The following is a 21,659-nucleotide window of genomic DNA, read 5'->3' as shown; positions in this document are numbered from 1 at the left end:
ACGTCACAGAGGCTGCTCCTCATTTCTGAAATCGTAATTCGTTATTTGTACAGCTTTTTCCTATCAGAAGATCTGAAATTTACCTAGGAAATCTATGTGATGTGTCCAAAAGAGAAGCAGAATTCGTAACGGTGAGTGAATGAGGAAAATGAGCAGTTTGCCGAAGACTTCCCCTTGAGTGACGACAACATCAGCTTGTAAGAGAACAGCAGCAGCCGTGGAAAATGCCAAAGGACTGGGCTGCAGTCACTGCATTCACAGCAGGAGAACCACAAAACCTGGAGCCTCCTGGGTCACCACTCCACAGCTGGCAAAGGCTGTGTTTGCATGCCAAGCTGGGAATATATCCCTGCATCTCAGCAGCTGTGCAGCCTCACCAAACTCTGAAGCTTGCCCTGCCTGAAGTGGAAGATTGTACTAGAGGCCTCCAGAGGTCCCTTCCAAACTACATTTTTTCCACGTCAAGAGGATGTGATCTGATACAGCAGCCTCTGTGCCCTATTCCTATGTAAGACAGGCAATCTGACAGAGGGGATGCGTAGCGGGGGTTGAAACTAGATGATCTTTAAGGTCCCTTCCAACCCAAGCCATTCTGTAATTCTATGACGCTCTTCCCCTTCCTCTCCCACATCTGAGAAAGTGCCAGGAGCATACCTTTCACTCTGGGAAGACACAGATCTGCTCAGCTCACCTCAGCAGTATCCTGTCCTGAAGGAGCACTACGCGCTATGTACTTGAAGAGTTAAGCAGCAATCTCAGGTTAGAAGGAAAGTTCTGCAGTGAAGCCTTTGTCCTGACGAAAGGCACAGAGGAGGGAGGAAATTCGGATATTTTTATTACTTTCGATGCTGATTTTCCTTTCCCCGAAAGTCATGCTTCTCCACACACTGCTTTCCATTAGTTCTAAACCAGAGGGGACGAAGAGGATACTGTTAGCCAGCATGGAAAATTTCTACGTGACAATTTCAGCATCACCTCCGATCCCTATCTAGTTATGCTGCCAGGATCCGTTCCGGACTGGATTTTCCAAAGCGCTCCATATTGATTTAGCTTGTCCTCCCACTAAACCTGTGGCACCTCCATGGAGTTCAGTGGCAGAGCAAAGGCTGTGCCAAGCTCTTCTGAAGAATCCCACCATGAGTGTTTGATGAGGAACGTCTCTGGCAGGAAAGATTTGAATACAGCTAAGCAATATTTTTATTAATTTTTTCACAATGAAAGTTTCATTTATGCCACATCTCACCCAGGAAGTAACTGCCCCAAAGGGTGGGTAGGACCTGTTCCAATATCCCCAGCCGAAGACAGTCTACTTCCACTTTAAAATTAAGTCAATTTTCCAGTCATTTCAATGGTCCCTCGTGTGCTACAAGTGGGCACTGTTCCCTGGATCCATGCTCACCCTCCTTGCTGCAGGCAGCCATACACAAAAGCATTCCCTATTTTCTGTCCCATTTGATACTCCTTTCCACTGATACTCCCGTCCCTCTGGCATAGCCTGTCATCTGCTCACAATCAAAGCCTCAGCCTCCCATGCACTAATTTCTTCCTGTTTACTGGTACAGGCATCCACAAAGTAGTTTTCAGTCTCCAAACACAGATGTGGCATGTGGTGAAAGTGATAGCTACTATCCGGTGCTGAGACACATCTTCTGCCAAAGTAAGATGATCACATCCGTCACGAGTATCGCATCATCTCACACCGTTCTCTCACCTCATAGAAACAGAGGATACCGCCGCCATGTCATATTTATATTCTTCTCAAAACTACCCAGAGAGCTGCAACGTGCGTGTTTGCCTTCTTTTACCATAAGCAAGGAGTTTCAAGGGTGCTTTTAGCAGTTAACGTACTCTGGCCTGCAACATCACCAAATGGAGCCACACAGCAAACACAGGATAAGGAAGTTTCAAAAATAAATCAAGAAAGGAAAGGGAAATCATTTGGTTTTTGCAACAGAGAGCTGAATGAACGTGGAACTTTCATTCACGTTTGCTCTAGCTTAAAGGTCATTTTTCAGAACACTAAAGAACTACATTAACTGCATGGCTTGTTGCAATGCTATCCCACTTCAGCACGCTGAATATAAAACAAAGCTGATTAATGTTAAGAAGCTTTTGAGGGTTTCACTATTGAAGGAAATAAGTTAGTACATATGGCTGGATGCACGATGTGTTAACATCTGGTAACAGGTCTGGTATTGGGTGATTCCACCACAGGGCAGCAATAACTGCTTCCAGCCAAGCTGGCCCTTACTTCATCCCGTAAAACTTGGTATAGGTTTGAGCACTAGCTACAAACATTACATCTACCACATACTAGACTTAAACAAAACACTCACAAACACGCACCATAAGGAAGACAGGCCAGGAAAATGTAATGCTAAGTATTTTCCTGTCTAAATGCCTAACTCAGAACAGCTCCAAGACACTTGGTGACACACTGGGCTCAAGCGCGAAGACCCTGAGCAAGGGCTCCCTGTGCATGGTCTCATCAGCCTGGAGAGCAGACCAGAAAGGTCCCTGCAGCAGCTCTCCCCATTCCCTTACACTTCTAATTTCATACCTTCCATTCCTTGAAATTTTCCCCGACATTCCTTCTCTTTGTTCTTCTGTATTAACACTGTCTGTTACTCTGTGTTAACATTTTCTCATCTGATTTTGGCGCAACTCTTCTGATTTCTGGGGACTCATACAGTGAGTAACTCAGCTCACAAAACAGGAAGAAAGACACATTTTTCTAACTCTACAGAAGTAAAAAAAATAAATAAATACAATCAAAACAGTGCCAAAGAAAGCGTTTAAAACCTTTTGAAAGAGATCTAACAGTATTGGAGCAATCTGCTCATACAAATTTCTTCTGTGTCTCAGAACAAATATTATTTCACCAAACCCTTTCAAGTCCCCCACTGGCAATGCAAAACGTGAATTAAAGCATATCTGTACTTAAGGGACGAAAGGAAGATTCACATCAATGTTTTCAAACTCTGAGTTCTGGGGGTTAAGTTAGCTTTACATAAATCATTTTCTTGTAGCATCGTAACACACTGCCCAGGGAGGTGGTGGAGCCGCCACCCCGGAGGGTTTCAAGAAAAGGGGAGCTGTGGCACTGAGGGATGGGCTGACAGTTGGACAAGAGGATCTGAGGGGTCTTTTCCAATCTTAAGGATTCTATGATTCCATAAACGGAGTATCAGCAGGTTGTAAAAACATATTATTAATACAATAATGAATGTCCATCAAATTCTCCTGTTGCACAACCAGCAGTTCGGGATTCAGCAGCAGCTGTTCAACAACTGGGCAGAAATGTAAGCACGTATCATCAAAACGCAGAGACACTCGAGGAGAGATAAAACCCTCATGGATTTGTTTGGGCTGGAAACTGCAGAAAGGAGAACTACGGGGAAGCTTTGGCATTCACAGGTGTTAAAAGCAAAGAGACTTTTCTTTTGTCTTTGTCACTAGAGGTCAGCACAGCATCTGAAGTGCCACACTCTTCGGGTTTAAGGAATGATGATAAAAATCAGCAGCTCGGAGGGAAACAGCACATCTCCACAAATAGCTCCAAGAAGACACCGTCTGTATGTCTGCAGCAAAGTTCTGAGCCAACTGAGAAGCCTCAGACAGGGAAGCGGCTGATGGCAGCCAGTGAAAAGCCTGGACTCAAAAGCAGAATAAAAACATGCTGGATGAGTAAAGGTTCCAGCAGAGCAATTAGTGTCTAACAACGGCTATTTTTAAAACATCCATTAGCCCAAGGTAAAAGCTGTCACCTTAGAAGCCTGGCTGACTAGCTGTCTGAGGACTCTTCCTGATGGATGAGAAATAAACTATTTAATCTCCCTGCACAACAACATTCCTACCCCGGCTGCGAACAGCTGGGCTAGCTCATGTAAAGTGAGCTCCTCTAGGCAGGTCAAGCAGATACAGAAAGCATCAACTGCACTGGAACACTTCCTAGGAATGCCAAACAAAAAACCACAGGCAGACGCTCATCTTCCCTACGCTGCAGGACAGACAGCCCTGGTGTAATCCTCATCCTTCTGAAGTCACGGAGAAACCTCACAGCTGCTATGCCTGCTCCTGGGCCTCCCAATGGCCCTGTTACCACCAGCCAGGGGGTGACGTGCCACCATGGCAGGGACCAGGAAAGAGCAGCTTTTCCTTTAGTGAGATCACGGGAGGCTGCAGCACAACGAGACAGGTGCAGGCAACAGATTTGGCACCGAAGAAGAGATGTCACCTAAGGCAGGGCAAAACCACTCCAAGGGCACGTGCCAGAAAGAGGCCGATGTTCCAGTGACTGACAGTGCTCGTTTTACCACTCCAGTGAGAGCACCTTCGTCAGTATGACTCAGGCTCAAACAGAAACCCGTGCTGCTTGCAGCTATGCCTCAAAAACCCGTTTAGGACAGAATGCCCTACCTCAAGCATCAGCAAAGGGGGTCGGACACCAGGGCCCTGCACAAGCTGGCACAACAGCGCCGGGCACAACTTGTGTACTTCTCCTGGCCTGGCAGCTAAAGGATTGTTGGTTCCTTGAAATCCAGAAAAGTTTGGTTAGTAGATGGGAACCCTTTAAACTGTGGCAAAAGAAGCATCAGGAAAATAAACTTGCGCCGACATAAGTGGAAAGTAACTCACCTTGGTCAATGTATCATTGCAAGAGGAAGTCAGAGAAAATGAGACGCTAACCCTATCTGCCTGAGAGCAAAGCAGGTAAACTTCAGACATTTTTAAAAGATTGCTCTTAGTCTACGCCTGGCTACAAAGGGTAAATACAATGGTGGGCACCCAGGCTCTGGCAGCCAAGATAAAAGCCTTTTTGCTACAGGTGCCATGCTCGTTCAATATGTTCTTGCTCCTTTATCAGTAAATCATACACAAAGGTAGAAGCGATTTGTCACTGCTCTATGTTTTCTAACTTTTTTCTCTTGGAAATTTCAATTCTAAAATACACACATTAAAACAAATCCAGGAGTAGAAAAGTGGGCTTTTGAGATCAAACAGCTACAGAGCTGAAGTCTGGCTCTGTAAAGCTTGAGGGCTTCTAACCATTATTAATGCCTTTGAGTCAGAGAGAACGTGAGTCAAAAATGGGCACGTGGTTGTGCAAGGTGCTCTAAAAAAGGCTCTCTCTCCAGTGACGTATAAAACGGGAAAATAAGAAGCTTTTACAAGTGGGAATATAACATGAAATTGTGCGCTGGCTGCAAAGATCAACTCTGCCAGAGTAAATTATGCATATACTAAGCAGGGCAGAGGTAGAACGCAAAGAACATGGAATAAAAAGAAAGGGGCTGAAATGGGAACAAGAGATGAGTAAAATACAAAGAAAACAGATAAAAAGAAGAAATAAGCAACAGAATAAGCATCCCAGATAAAAGTATTACTTCTCGTGAGTCCTTTGGCAAATTACTCCATTTCCTCGTCCATAACATGGAGGTAATGTTTCCTGCCGTCACCGTCTCCCCGAAACCTTTAAGCCTCTGATTGCTTGGATAGCAATCTATCACAGGGAAGAGATGGAGACATGCGTAGGGTTTAGGCCTTAACAACTTCAGCAGTTCTTCAGTAAAGCTTTAATATTAATCTTCACTGTTATGCTGCCATCATGCTCTTTGTTCACGGTACAGAGAAAAAGAATACATACACCGTGTTTGGTAAGCAAGAAGGTGAGAAATAGAACAGCCTTCTGCTCACTCTCTCCCTCCATAACCACACAACCCACGACACACACAGATAGCTGCAGGCATGAGGGATTACAGGCAGCGGCAGCACTAACCTCACGAGGCCACAAACACAGAGGACAGACGATGAGCACATTACCCTCTACGTGTATGTTGACTCACAGCTTGAGTCTGACCCGTAGTTTTCCCTGACTGCTTTTTTATCCAGATCACAATGAACTGTTCTTCAGCTCGCCCCACAGCTGCAAGCAGTATAGATCTGTCGGGATATTTTTATGTTTTGCTGGCTTGCTTGAATGGTGGAGGGGAAGAAAACAATAAACTTTCTGTACTGTGAACACAAGCTATAATTAGAAAGGCCCTTAAACTCACATATCCTCAGCTGCCGTAAACTGTCACAGATCCATTAAAACCAATTGGCCAGATTCCCCAGACAGCTCAGATCAGCTCAGGTTTGTGGAAGCCAGGGATCTGGCCCACAGCCCACACTGCAGTCCAGAAAGACCATCTGTGTTTGACAGGATCGGAAATCAAAAGAAAGATCAGCGTCCTTATAACTCACTCGATGCTTCTGAGACAAGTGATCTCCATGGCATTAAATGAGGTAGACTAAACACGAGCTATAAGAGACAAAAACCTGTTTATTGTTTCTCAGTATAGCTTCACCAGGGAAGATTATGTAATTTCTTGCAACATAATCCATACGGTGATGAAACGTGGAGGCAAGAAGGAGACAGCTGAAGAGAGAAGAGGGACAGAAACAACAGTACAAAGAATTCAAGCTATTTTATGAATTATAGATGTGACAAAGTAGATAATGTGCCCGGCTCACGCTGAACAGGACTTTATGTCAAACCTATTCCTCACTGATGTCAGTGGAAAGAGTGGTGTAACACAACGCTGCTCAGCAGCACAAGGGAAGGGCAGCATAGAAGGAGAGGAGAAGGTCCAGATATTTCAGCTTTTTGTTTTGGAAGCTGTTCTTAAAAGCTCCCGCACTCCAATTTCATGAGAATTTGGATACCACTGTTACCATTCCAGCTATGAAAAGCCAGGTGCAGATCTAAACTAATGCAGTCATTAGCAGTACAGGGGAAACCGTATCAAAGCATCCAGAGTCGTGTCCTGCTGCTCACTGGCAGAAATGAAGATTATCTGTATAAAGCCCCTTTATGGTATCCACTAAAAAGCACTGCCTTTGGATCACTCACTCTGAGCTTTGTATAGTGAAGAATTCATGTCAGGAACGAGCTGACTCTGCATATGGGCACTCCCCAAAAAGAAAAGTTTGCTTACATACTTAACACATGCACGCATGTATGTATTTTCAAGGCACAGAGTGTAAATGAGCAGTGAAAACTGCTTTGAATTCCAGGGGACCGAAAGCATCCCTGCAGGGAAAGGGCACCACAGTGTTATTCTGCTCTGCATCTACTCCCACAGCCATTATTTATCCTACAGTCTGGTGCATACAAAAGACTTGGAAAAATGGGGCTTTGAGAACACGCATCTCTTCTGCTTTAACACAGAGCAATTTGACTGAACCTTACGAACATTTGCCCTCAGCATCTCCTTGTCACCCAGCTCCTAGCTCTCTTGTAGCTCCATGAGCTACCTTATCCCCATGGACACTCTGAACTGGAAACTCTCAAGACCTCTCAAGGCAGGCTCTCTCCTCAAGCATAAAGTGAGAATGAAGAAGTTTGCACAGCAGCTAAGAATATCTCCCAGTGAGCAAAGTCAAAATGACAGAGGAGAGGAATCCCGCTTCAACCTCGCCTTCTATCTATCTGCAATGCCTTCAAGATGTTTTGACTGACATGGAGACAAGGTGCATGTGCTTGAAAGAAAGGCTGCCCTCAAACGCAGTGCAAGCAGCTGGGCACTGCTGGCACTGTGCTGACCCAGACTAAGCCTTTCCAGGGCATTGGCTGTGCTTGGTGCTGACAGTACCACAGCGCACAGAGAACACGTGATGCAAGTTCAAGTCCGTAATCACTAGCAACTCACTGAGCAGATTTAAGTTTTAAACTGATTTAAAACAAGGCACAAGTGAAATACTGCTATGCAACTTCGTATTTGAGCGCTGTTACAGTGTAGAAATGAACTTTTCCGGAACAGGGATAGTTAGGTCTATTCCACAGCAGTAACACTCAATCAGCTTTTACACACTGCCACCTCTGCAGCCTTAGTATCAGGTCTGGAAGAGCCAGAAAGACCACAGCTTGCCTTCAGTCACCTCCACTGCAAAATCTTCCGCACTAAAGCTGGTTCTGTGCTTCAGTTGAAGTCACTATTTGATCCACTGCTCACTACAAAGAAATATTCTCATCTTCGTCGGATTTGTAGTACAACATTCTGCAACACAGACATCTTCCTAACACTTTTAAGCCTGCCTGCTAATATTAACACACAAATGCCAAATAAATAAATAAATAAAACTATATAAAATATCAATGAAATTAATGATTTTTAGGAGAGGATGTAGTCGCATTTTGAGAATTCCATTTTCATTTAACTTTATGAAAGGTTCTCTAAGGAAAACTTTGGATTTGAGTCATTAATAATTGGCAAGTCAACAGGAATGTTTATTTCTCCCCAGAAATAACTGCATTCTTGACATAAGAAACAGAATCTTTGGGAAGCTCTCAATAAGACAGGTACTTTCCCGAAGATCCTCTTATTTTCATGTAAGGTCCTTTGGCCCAGAATCTTCGAATCATCAGAGCTGGAAGTGACCTTTAAAGGTCATCTAGTCCAGCTCCTGTGCAATGAACAGGAACACGCACAGCTGGATCAGGTGCTCGGAGCCCTGGCCAGCCTGACCTTGAGTGTCTCCAGGGATGAGGTTTCCACCACCTCTCTGGACAACCCGTGCCAGTGCCTCACTGCCCTCGCTGTAAAAGACCATTCCCTTGTATCCATTCTAAATCTCCCCTCGTTAAATCTGAAACCATTTCCCCTCATCCTATTGCCACAGACCCTGCTAAAGAGTGTCCCCTTCTTTCCTGTAGCTCCCCTTTAGATACTGAGAGGCCGCTCTCAGGTCTCCTTGCAGCCTTCTCTTCTCCAGGCTGAACAGCCCCGGCTCCCTCAGCCTGTCCTCGAAGAGGCGTTCCATTCCTTGGATCATTTCTGTGGCCCTCTTCTGGATGCACTCCAACAGGTCCATGTCTCTTTTGCACTGAGGACTCCACATCTGAACACAGATCTTCACATCCGACATCATTTAGTCTACTTAAAACTTCCACAGATTTGCAATTTCATTCCTAAACACCATACAAGTAAACAGCAATGATGATCACGTTATACACATGAAACAAAAGGTGCAGTATTCTCTAAATTCCTCACATGCCACAGGTCTTTAGCTCTCAACACATTCAGCACGACTCAAGATTTGCATGCGTGCATTTCACATACAAATCGCAACCAGGAGAAATACTTTGCACACAGCAACATCGCTCTTTTAAGTCTCTGCCTATACTAATTCTCCAGTTCCAAACCATGCACCATAATCTTAACAGAGTGCACTGCTATGCTGACACGAAACCATCGCCATAAGGATTAGCGGGAAGGGCTTTGTTTTGTTGGTTTGTTTTTACAGCTATTACCCCAGATTAGATTTAGACAGCAGAAAAAGTGGGACTAGGGAAAACATATCAAGAGCCAGGTAAATATTATCTGAATTGTGCATAATGTCAAAATGGAAATTATTTTCTAAAGTTCGGCACGGCCTTTGAAACAATCAGTGACATCCAAGTGTGCTTCAGTACAAGTGTTTACCTCACATCAGACAACTGTGTGTGCAGAGCAACCTTTATCAAATTCCTTTACTGATACTGGGGGGGGGGTGGGCAAAAACAACAACAAAAAAAACCCAACAAAAAACAACAACCCAACCCTAAGATCTTTCCTTTGTTTAAGCGCATTTCCTGCCTTCCTTACTGCTATACACTGTGTTGTGGCAGGCCTATTTATAGACCAAAGAAAGGAAAAAGCACCACTGGAGGCAGGAAAACTAAGTTGGGAAAGAATAGAAGGAAGTGTGGCTGCCATTTAGCCAAACAATCTAGAACTAATTGAGCTCAAAAGAGCCCCAGCCTCAGTGAGCTGCTGGGAGCCAACGCAGCAAGACCCTGCTCCGCTCCACAGGCCCTGCCAGGGCTGTGTGCAGCCATGGATGGGACACCGCCGGGCAGCACGTAACCTCAGCATCTCAACCCTGTGGCTGCAAGGAGCTTTTTGAAGCAGCACGCTGAAAGTCAGACATCTGTCAGATTAAGGTGAGTGTCTCCTTTTGGCATTTCTGCTGGCTGCGTTCTCCAAGTCTTTTCACATGTGACCAGACTAGTAAACGAAAACAGCATGAGCTTGGGAGAAGGAACTGTATCTGATTTTCAGATAAAGGTTTGGCAGGATGTCTAATTTTTAAAGAAAGAAATCTGAATTCAATTACAGATTCCTCAGATTATTCCTGAAGTGAAAGATGCCCGTGCCATATGTTCACACGTTCGTCTTGCTGTTTTCCTCACCTGCATCTCATTTATCTTATCACTGTGACAAAGTGCTAGAGAAAGGCTGCCTGCCCCAGAGAAGTCAGCTCTGTGGAAGGCTTCAAATAGAAATTTAGAGAAAAAGAGAGGGAGGGAGAAGTATATGGGACATATGTTTACATAAGATGTGTTAATTTAGATCGTATAAATGTATAAACATGAATACAATTCATAATTAAAATGTTGTGAAAATTGAGTCTCATAGCCACAAGGTATATATGAAGATAGGAACTTTGCCAAAATTAAAGCACTGAAAGTTTCTATAGTCTCGAACTTCACTATGGCACATATTTAGGTATGTGGGTAAACGCATAACAACACCCCACATGTACATATAGATATCTAGCACTCATTAGGCTTCTTTTTTGTAATACCACGTAATTACCACTCTGAGGTCTAATTAAAACTGACAGCCAAATGCGAGTGGGATTTTGTAATACGTTTATTTTCAGATAGAGAGATATCTATCGTGGCATCACACGTAGAAAGCTTCATTTTAAGACACACCAGTCTGCAGACCATATCAATTAATTGACTTAGCATCACCAAGACAGGCTTCTAATAGGGAAAGAGGAAAAATTATTTTAAGATTGTGTTTGTTTTCTCCTATTTTGAACACGTCCTCTGCTAACAAAGGAAAGTTGTCACTTGAAAGCAGGAGGATAGAAGCTGCAGAATACTAGATTCAGGATTTCATTAACAAGTTTTCACTGTCTTTGAACTAGCTCCAAGGGTAACCTTCATAGGAGTCTCACCTGTGTTAACACACTACCTCCGTACATCTGCTATTCAGATTATTCATGTGTTATTCCAATACTGCTTAGGATTAGTGGCTCATTGTGAAAAAATTGCCCCGAGCGAAAAGGAAGCACGGTGTGCAGTTATTATACCGTATCCCCCCATAGGATGTTATTATATTTAAAGTGTGTTTTTGTGAAGATAGCAAGGCAGGATGTCATCCCTGTAGGTGAAAAGCTGCGATAGGGCAATTGTAAACAGCAGCATTCAGCTGAAAATTGCATCCAGGGAGGTGCCAAGCAGCAATTCCAATGAAACAGATGTTAGATAACACTCACAGAAAGGATCAGGCTTCTCTTTGTCTGACTTCAAAGTACTCGATTATTTACAGTAATTCTCATTTCCAAGAGGCTATAAGCATAGCCCTGTGAAGGATAAAAAGTCTGCAATGAAAGTCAAGTAGGAGCCTTTGTGGGTATTTTCAAGAAAAAGCCTTTTAGAATACAGTCTGGGATACAAGCATAGCATGCTCTCCTTCAGGCAAGGTTCCTTTCAGTTTCTGAGAGAGACTTACCTTCATGAAGACGAAGCAAGCAAACTGAATTTTGAGGGGGTTTAATTGAAAAGTGCAAGGTTAAAGCATGAAACCACTTGTATGCCAGTCAGCTGCCAGCACTGTGGGCACCCCATGCTTCTGAGCTTTCCAGGAAAGCGCAGTCTGACTCAAGGATACCTCACATGACTTTGAACATGCGTTTTGGGTACCAGAAATGGGGTACATCGTTCGGGTTTAGCAGGATTTGTTATTCCTCGTGCGGTTGCAACAGTAGATCCTACTTTTCTTTCTAAGCCCCTATTCTACTACAGCAGGCTCTCTTACCAGGGAGCTGTGTGCTCCAAGTCCATCAAGTCTGCTAACATTAAAAACATGCAAACAAAAAAACCCAGCAAGCACATGGAAGTACTGATCTATCCAGAGAAGCGAGGATGTTCTGAAGACACATACACAGTCTACAGTACAGTCTCACTCAACAAGCAGAAATGGGGGAGAGAGAACACAAAAAAGAAACCCAGCCAAAACGCATGAAGAAATCAGAATTCACGGCAGCATCAAGATAGCTCTACAAAAAGAAGCAGCTGCACAACGCTTACAATAGAAACGTCAGTGCTTAAAAAACAAGCTGTTTTTTCAGGCATTATGGAAGAAATTATGACTATGTGCTGAATAACATCCTGACTCGTGCAAATGTTTATACAGGTGCTTAAATTTAAGCATATGAGTAGTCCCATTGACTTTAAGCAAAATTATTTCAACAGGATGATAAAATTTAAAGGCAGGCAGAGTGATTAGATCATCTGGTCTGACTTCAAACACAGTACACTAATTTTCCCATTCCTCTTGCACCAAACTCAAAAACTTGCCTGCTTGCAACAGAACATATGGATATAGAGCGTTCAGGATAAAAGCTTAAGGAACAGCTCACGATGTTCACATGCAAATGGAGACTGCCTACAGTGACAACCACTTGAGTTGACACCAGTTCCCTAGGTCAAATGAGAGTTAGACAGTGCACAGGCTTTGTACCAGCCTTCTGCACAAGGGTGAAGGTCAATGAAGGACTGCTTCTCCCTGAGGGGATATTTCTGTGCCCCATCAGAAAAAGCCACTAACTTTAGCTACCTACGCTTTTGGTGGACTTGAGGAGTATCTCTGCATAAGCAAGAATGAATGAAAAAGCTGTTTTACCAGACAATCCTTATGCCAGTGTGCAGATATCTTTGTCTTACCTTCTCCCATTTACCACACAGCCACACGCAAATATTCTTACAAAATAAAGAGTGACTGCTCAGAAGCAGACAAGACACAGCAGCAGTCACATGGAGACAAAGCAAAAGGAAATTACCAAATTTCTTATTATCAGAAACTTAAACACATATACAGTTAAAAAGACAACTTAATATTGGAAGCAAAGATGAGAAAAAGTGGGAAACTTGTCCTGATACTACCTTTACAAGCCTCAGCAAGGAGTGGATTTATATTCCATGTACATGGAACAGCTCAACAGTGTCGCAAAGGATACAGTAGTCGCAACAAAAAAACAATGGGACAAGGAATGAGAAGACTGCCTTGCATACACCTTGCCCACACATAATACTGTTTCCAGGATTCAAAGATCCTTGGACTACAAAGATCTCCAACGCTGCAGCAGAACGGAGAAGGTGACATGCAGCCTCCGGGGCTACAGCGAAAACTCAGCCAGGAATGGGAAAGCCCATGCTTCATGCAACTAAGTGCTTAAAAAAGCTTAAGTTTTTATACATCCCAAGTGATCATATTCACAGAAACCTAGAACAAAACAGAACTCCGCTATTCGACATAGTATTGCCAAAAGTTGTTCTGGGCAAAATTTAATCAAAAACACCATATGATACACTAAGACTTCTCCAAATAGCTCGCAAATACAGAAGCCCCGTAGGCATCCTTCACTTCACGCAGAGATAAGGCACATTGGCTTTGAGAAGTATTCCTCTTCGTAGCGGTCCAACAGACTGCGCAGTCACTTCCCCCAGTGACCAAAGGACTCAACCAACTGTGCAACACGAAATACAGCACTGCTCTAGCAGTTCTGTAACGCAGGGCCACCTGCCTCTGGGAATATGAAAATGCAAACCAGCCAGTCCACTACCACTACTGCAAAGAAGTGATGGTCAAGAAAGCACGGGTGAACTGCAAACAAGGGAACAGCCAGCTGTGATGCAAAGCTGCCCTATAAATATGATTCAGTCACACACACAATAATTCTATTTGTGGTGAATTTAACATTTTGTCAAGCTAACAGGCATTATCCAACTAGTTAATTCACAAGAGATTGTACATTATAAAGCTGTAGGTCATTGCAGTAAGAACGAAGATGAGTTATGTACCAACTCTTCCATTTAGATAGCTTAGAATTCTTAGCACCCTTTACATCCTAGCGTACTTCATTTTTCCAATGTAGTTTCATAAAACGTTTCACTGCTATTTTGGATTATTACTGCACCACATTAATCTCAGGAGACTAAAGATAAATCTTCAAAGATAAGGTGGCTCATTAAGAAAGGGAAAAGGAAAACTGAAACTGGAAAAGACCTTAAAGATCATCAAGTCCAACCACAGCTTAACCAAACCACCCTAACTCAAACCACCTTCCGCTAAATCATGTCCCTGAGCACCATAAAAATAAACATAATAGTGTCCTCATACCATTAAGAGACATGAAATGGGAACATTAGCAACAGAGAAAGGCCCGTATTCAAAGTGTAATGCATACAGTGACCTTGGCCCCACGGGACTCTGGCAGACAAAAATATTGGGCATTGTGACTATAACAAGCAAATCTCCTCACAGCTCATGCGCACGGAAGCAACGGCCTCTCTCTCATCTTTGCACTGAGTACTTCTTAATATAGAGAAGGCACAGATGGATCCAAATCCACTCATTTCACAGCAAGTTTGGAAGCATGGACTCCAAAATGCCCGCATGCAATGCTACTGAGCTCATACAGATTGACGGATAACACTGTTTGACTGATAAACATTCTACATGTTAAACTTAGTGGAGACCCTGCCTGTCAATTCTACCAAGTTAGGCACTTACGATCTATGCCTCATTTTACAGTTCAAGCAGAAGCTTAAATTGATAACAAAGGAGTGGTGCATAGTTACTGTTCTGGGTTGTTTTGTTTTGGTTTTGTTTGTTTGTTTTTTGTATTTTTCAACTATTAATGACAGAAACTGATAAAAAAAATTGTTCAGGTTCTTTCAAGGAGGCAGAAGGAAATAGGTTTGATTTTCAGCTTTGTCTCTTACTAGAATCCCTCCACCCCACTCTTGTACAGTCAATTCAAACAGACTACATCAAGCTGCAAGGTGGGATGTCTGTTCCAGCTCTGGGTATTGCTTCAGTTTGATACTCAGTGATGCTCAGCATCAGCTCATGCTGCCCCACTGAGAAGATCACCTTGACAAACCAAGAATCATTGGGTGGTGGCAACACATACATTAAAATCTACACTAGAGAAAAAACATTTTTCACTTCTTATGTATACTGAAAAAGCTCATAAATGCCTTGTACTTTAGTCATGGAAAAATTATTTCAGATGGACAACATGGGGATTCACATAAAAAGTGGTAGATGTGGTAGAATAACATTCTTTCCAACACAAACTTTGACTGAAAAACACACTCAGAGGTGACTTACACAGCCAAAGTTGAAATCAGTTCAATTTATAATAGGAGAGACAAGTAAGCTAGTACTTTCTGTAGAACAGAAACAGATGCATTACTTAACATATGTTCACTGACTTGAAAACTTTTCCTGCAACTAACATTCTGCTTCATATCTGAGAGAGGATGTAATGAAGAGCTTGGAAAAAAATACTGATGTCATGCTCTTGTTCACTTGTAATCTTGCTTAGATCAACTGTGGAACAAAAACCACTTGCTGAAGCTTTTTTAACTGTAGATACTGCTGATGAAGTCACAATTGCCCTGCTGCAGGAGAGACAACAGACTCACCTGCAGTACACTCAACAACGCAGCACTGCCCCATCTCTGTTTGAAACACCACGTATGGTGAAGATGGTCAGAGAAATCTATAACACGAATCTCTTCTAAACACACAAGTCTGTTTAGAAATTTTCACGTTCAGAATAATCAGGGTAGCATTGGAAAGAACACCCTTTAGGTTGGATTGGTGCTTAAGTGGTGGTGATCCCACATCTGGGCGAGGAAGTACATGCACACAGTCTTCAAGCTCTGTTTCTGACACGAGCATATCCACTCTGTGAAATATGGCTAGTCAGATTGCTATATAAGGTAAACAGTGAAAAACTTTTACTGTTGTGCTCTGTTGTTTGTAAACTACAGTGAAGATACTGTTATTGCCAGCAAAGAAGTCCATGGCGCTTGTTTTGACTGCCCAGGACAATTTTATTCTACACCTTGGCAAAGGCTTCACCACTACTCCTCAGCATTCATTGGAACGATTTATAGTTGTCAGTCTGTCTCTGTATTTACATTAGAGATCACAAAAACAAAACAAAACAAAAACCTCATTTGCTTTTAAAAGAATTGAATTCCATTTGATAGAAAAGCACACCCATTCAGCTATCAGCCGCTGACCATCAGCTATTTCATGGTGCTTTTGTAAAAATGAAAGTCACAATGCTGACTGAGAAGCATCATGGATAAACTAACAAGTGACATGCAATTTTATCATCAAACAACCAAGAATCTGTTAATTAAGAAAAACTTGCTGAAAGCACTGGGAAACTTGAAACTGAAACGCCTCATATGCATACTGTTGCTTAGTTGGTGTTTTTCTATAGGAACTCCTCAACCTGGTCTGCCCAAACATCTTGGTTGAACATCAACAGATGTTTTTAAGATGCAATTCTATGTGGGCTTGCTTTGTTATTTGAGTATGGGGGGTTGTTTGTTTGTTTGGGGTTTGTTGTTGTTGTTAAATGCTGCACGGATAAGAAATTACTTCATTCACACATTTATTTATGCTCATCCCCTTTCTACATCTGAGGACTGAAGGTACAGGAAAATGAAAACTATCCCCCATTTTTCACATTAGATATGTAATCTCTAATATCTCTTATCTCCCTATACTTCTTCAGAGAAAATACTGCATGGGCTAAGACACAATTACTATTCACTTGCAGCTCTGAGTACACAGATATTAAGTACACAGTATTTCCAAAAACTGAACTGCAAATTCTAACCTGGCCACGTGCATATGACTAGCACACATAAGAGTATTCAGGCAAGTGCAACATACAGAATTTCAGTTTATATTCCTACATCATCATAAACTAAGTAGTAAACAAAAGCATTTGTTTTCTGATGGAAAGCAAGCACAACCTTAACTCTAGGTACCGCTATAGGCTCCGTCTATGACATATAATTGCTGATATGAAGAAAGGGCATTTTTCAAGAGTTGGAATTAAGGATGACCTCATCTTATCTTCAATTTCTCAGCCACAACACAACTATCGGGTGCATCTTTGCATGTGAAAGGGGAGGTACAGATCACACTTACAGTACTGCTGTGCCCCCTAGAGCACTGAGCACAATGTAGAACTTACAGAATTCACAGATTGCCAGGCGCGTAACATTGCCTATAGATGTTTAAAACTGACTGAATGTAGAGTTAACACTGAGAGACACAAAATATCCTCAGCAAAATTCCCTTTCCATGATGTTCTTCAGATGCCCTTTAGCTGGCAGCTTAGCATGAGAGCTGTTAGACTATTTATAGCAGGCTTTTTAATCACACTTAGGTATTTATAAAACATCCTGTCTAGTAAAGGCTTCCATGGTCTGCTTTCATTCATATCTGCTGATAGTGAAGGCTACATACTCTGGGGCAACGAGGCAGACCAGAAAACAAGGCACTGTTTATTAGCTATACAATCCAAATATTCTGAAAGATAGCAGCCAAATTATACTGCAACCATTTAAGAAACAAATGCAATACTGCAGACTTGTAGTTAGCATAACCTGACTCACATTCTCCAAGGCTGCATTTATGTCCACTGAGAATCTTAATTCCCGTTACACAAACTGTAGAACACACCGACACAAAAAGACATTTTCAGGCAACTCTGTAACTGCCATACTCAGAAAATAATTACATTTTCCAAATGTTAGCACAGTCTCAAAGCACTGATGCTAAGATAAACGTTGTGCCAGTGCCGAATTTGTAAATGAAATGACACATAAGCAAAACACAGGCGAGCACATCCAAACAGATAAGAGTAACAACAGTTGAAAGCCAGCCGTGAAACACACTATCACGATTTCACACTACACTTTGCTGTTACTGTGCAGTATTTCTCATGGCACGCTGGAGAAACGTTCATTTCTTAGCTTTTATGTGAAGCATCAGTTTCCACAAAGAAAAACATATCCTTTTTTTTTTTTTCTTGGTCATAGAGAAGACGTACTCTAATAGATGTAGGAATACAGCACCATTTCTGTAGATTCCCTGTGTCCATGCTACCTTATCACTTTGAATGTATTTTTCACAAAAGGAAAGAGAGGAAGAGAGGAAGAGAGGAAGAGAGGAAGAGAGGAAGAGAGGAAGAGAGGAAGAGAGGAAGAGAGGAAGAGAGGAAGAGAGGAAGAGAGGAAGAGAGGAAGAGAGGAAGAGAGGAAGAGAGGAAGAGAGGAAGAGAGGAAGAGAGGAAGAGAGGAAGAGAGGAAGAGAGGAAGAGAGGAAGAGAGGAAGAGAGGAAGAGAGGAAGAGAGGAAGAGAGGAAGAGAGGAAGAGAGGAAGAGAGTAAAAAACCAACCTCACAACATTTTTGAGAGTTTTATTTTCAGGGATTATGCCCAAATTATCTGTTTGGTTTTTTTCCCACTATGACTTAAATCTGATCAATCTGTGTGAGAACCTGATAAACTTTTTCCTCACATAAACCACAATCAGTTAACAGTACTTGTACTGATCCACATAAGATAATGTATTTCAGAAAGTACACAGGCTTCTTTCCTTTTCAGGGAGCGTATCCCAAGCTGCCATTTAGGCACTACTATCAAATTATGGCCCTATGTGGAACACTGACGACCAATTAAAAATGGCAGCTTTTCAAGCCAGCGATGACTGACTGCTCTGTGTCCTATTTTAAATCATGAAGGTACCACCAGCATTTAATCAATGGAAAACATCAGAGGTTCCTGACATATATAAAAGAGTGCAATGGATATTGCATAGTCAAAGAAATGGACAAAATAATTGTAACAGTATGTGCATATTGAAAAGACTATTATGGAACACATTTCAATCATGCTTTCTTTAATATCAGCAGAGAGTAATCTTATAATTAATTTTCTAGTGAAATTTATGATCTTTTCTTTTATAAAACCGTGCATAAAATTCCATTATTCTTGATCTCTGACGACAACAGCATTTAGGAGGAACAGAATGGCATTTACCAAAGGTAACTCATGTGGTCAACGGGCCATGCCCTGAGACATAGCAAGTGCAAGGTGTGCAGCAGCCTGCAGCCCAGTTCTGCAGGGACAGCTCTAAGTCCCTCTTTGGAATTACCCTCCTCCCAGCATTCTGAACTTAAAGGCACTCATTCCTCTTGGGGTTGTTTCTCATTTCTAAACCCTTTGTTTTTGCACCCTCCTTTGCTCTTTTAAAACATCCTCAGCAGCTCAAAAACCTCACACAGAGCCTGTGCATAAGGACGCTCTCCTTAGAGACCAGATCAACGTCTCCAGGCAGAGGAAAACAGCTTCCAAGAGGAGCAACTCGCTGCCATGTGGCCAAGCCCTATCACGCACTAGGATAAACCACTTACTTAGCTACTAAAGTGCCTTTCCAGAAGCATCCCTCCTCATGCCACATTTACTTACCCAGCTTACAAGGGCAAAGCTGAAACCTGGCATCATTTTGCACTCCCAGCGGCGCATGACCCTTGGCTGCCGGACAAGCAGATGACCCCTGCCAGCCCCACTTAGCACCACACAAGATGGCCGACCCGGTGCTCCAGGTCAATCATAGAATCACAAGGTTGGAAACGACCTGCAAGATCATCTAGTCCAACTGCCTTCCCATTCCCATTGGTACCACAAGCTACTAAACCACACCTTGTAGCACCTCATCCAGATGCCTCTTGAACACTGCCAGGGACGGTGACTCCACCACCTCCCTGGGCAGGCCATTCCAGTGCCTGACCACCCTCTGAGAGAAAAAGTTTCTCCTAGTGTCTAACCTAAACCTCCTCTGCTACAACTTCTGGCCATTTCCTTGGGTCCTGTTATTTGCCTGGGAGAAGAGGCCAAATCCTTCCTCATCACAACCTCCCTTCAGGAAGTTGTAAAGTGCAACGAGGTCTCCCCTGAGCCTTCTCTTCTCCAGACTAAACAATCCCAGCTCCCTCAGCCACTCCTCACAAGACTTGTGCTCCAGACCCCTCACCAGTTTTGTTGCCCTTCTCTGGACACGTTCCAGGGCCTCAATGTCTTTCTTGTAGTGAGAGGCCCAAAACTGAACACTCAATCCCTTCATCTAGGTCATCAACAAAGATATTAAACAGGATGGGCCCCAGCACTGACCCCTGGGAGACACCACTTGAAATGGGTCACCAGCTGGACTTAACTCCATTGACCACCACCCGTTGGGCACGGCCCTCCTTACCCAACAGAGGGTAAAACTGTCCAGGCCAGAAGAATACTGTGAGAGACCGTGTCAAAGGCTCTGCTTAGGTCTAGGTAGACTACATCAACAGCTTTTCCCTCATCTACCAGTCTGTTCACCCAGTCATAGAAGGAGATGAGGTTGGTCAAGCACGACTTGCCTTTCATGAACCCGTGCCGGCGGGGCCTGATCCCCTGGACGCCACGCATGAGCCGTGTGATCTCTCCCAGGATGATTTGTTCCATGACCTTCCCTGGCACCGAGGTCAGGCTGAAGGCCTGTAGTTCCCCGGGTGCATTGCACTGAGGAGCACAGGTGGAGGCGGGAAAATGGCCGCCGAGGTGCGGGCCGCAGGTGGCTGCGGTGGGTCGGGTTGTACTGCACTGGGGAGCTAAGGCCGCTGGGGGCTGCTGTGGAGCCAGCATGCGGCAGCTTGCTCCTTGCTGCTCCGGGGGACCGTAGGGGTACAAGGGGTCTCCGATCATGCCATTTCGGTTAGGCTGAAAGGGCGAAGCCTTCTAGAAATATCTCTGTGTTTGCGAGAGCCCTAATGGCTGGCTGGGAGCATCCCAGAGTCTCTGCCCTGTTGCCAGTGAGGGAGGGAGGCTGCTGCACCAGAACCGTTGGGGAGAAAGCCGAGGAGTCTCCCTGGCTATAAACCGAAGAAACGCTGAGCTAACTCTTCGTTCTCGTTTATCTGTTGTGGACACGTGTTAGCAGGGTGCAGGTGCAGAGATGAGCGAGGACAAAGCAGGTGCCCTGCCACGTTGCCAGGGGCAGGCTGGGGTTTCAGGGCTGCAGGGTTATGAGGCGACCCCTAACTGAGGCTGTGGGCGTGGGGCTCCAGCAACACTGAGCCTACAGACAGGGTCCTGTGACAGTGTGCTACCCCTTCATCCTATTGGGTGATGAGAAGCAGGAGGTTTACGAGGCTTTTCATTAAATCTTTTCAAGGAAAGCCAGCGGTTTCATCCACAAGAGACCCACAAATGCATGGATAACGATCATAAGGGCTTCTTCCCTGCTTCAGGTTGTGCTGGCAGCACTAAGGGTTGTGTGGTTTCATAACCATGTGCAAGCTTATATAATGTGAAGAGCTGGGTAGGGTCAATGCAAGAAACCTGAATTGCCCCCCCCTCGCCCCCCCCCCCCTTTTTTTTTTCTGCAGCTTTCATCTTCAGTAACTTGAGGGCATGTGTTGATTTCTGACAAATGTGCCAGTTAGACATTCAGTTATAATTGAATAATTGAAATAAATGAGTAGCTTTTTGGCTCTGAGCAATTCCTTGAATTTGTTCAGCTCTATGATACAGCACCATTAGTGGAGCTTGTATTTCAGGAAAATGCCTTTGTAATTCAGGGGGACTGTGTGATCTTGCAAGGTCTGGTTTGCTTGCAAAACCATCTGACCCCATACTACCATCAGTACCCCATACTGAGGTACAGCAACAGTGTGCTGCCAGGTTTCTCAGTATAAACTACCAC

General features: G+C 43.6%; 1 protein-coding gene and 1 long non-coding RNA gene across 2 annotated transcripts in view; one reads left to right on the top strand and one right to left on the bottom strand.

Annotated features, from left to right (window-relative positions):
- The window catches only part of LOC107052897, a 100,236-nt gene that overhangs the window by 40,684 nt on the left and 37,893 nt on the right, over positions 1-21,659 (bottom strand). The gene's annotated exons all lie outside the window — the stretch shown is intronic.
- RASGRP3 (RAS guanyl releasing protein 3) overlaps positions 9,800-21,659 on the top strand; it is a 51,142-nt gene continuing 39,282 nt past the window's right edge. Inside the window, exon 1 of the mRNA XM_015283719.4 lies at positions 9,800-9,967. The gene's annotated coding sequence lies outside the window, so the exon portion shown is untranslated. The remainder of the gene's footprint in view (positions 9,968-21,659) is intronic.

The sequence above is a fragment of the Gallus gallus genome, chromosome 3 (assembly GCF_016699485.2).
Source record: "Gallus gallus isolate bGalGal1 chromosome 3, bGalGal1.mat.broiler.GRCg7b, whole genome shotgun sequence".
Classification (NCBI taxonomy): Eukaryota; Metazoa; Chordata; class Aves; order Galliformes; family Phasianidae; genus Gallus; species Gallus gallus.
The sequence above is the reverse complement of the archived record's forward strand: the minus strand, read 5'-3'. Positions and strand labels throughout refer to the sequence as shown.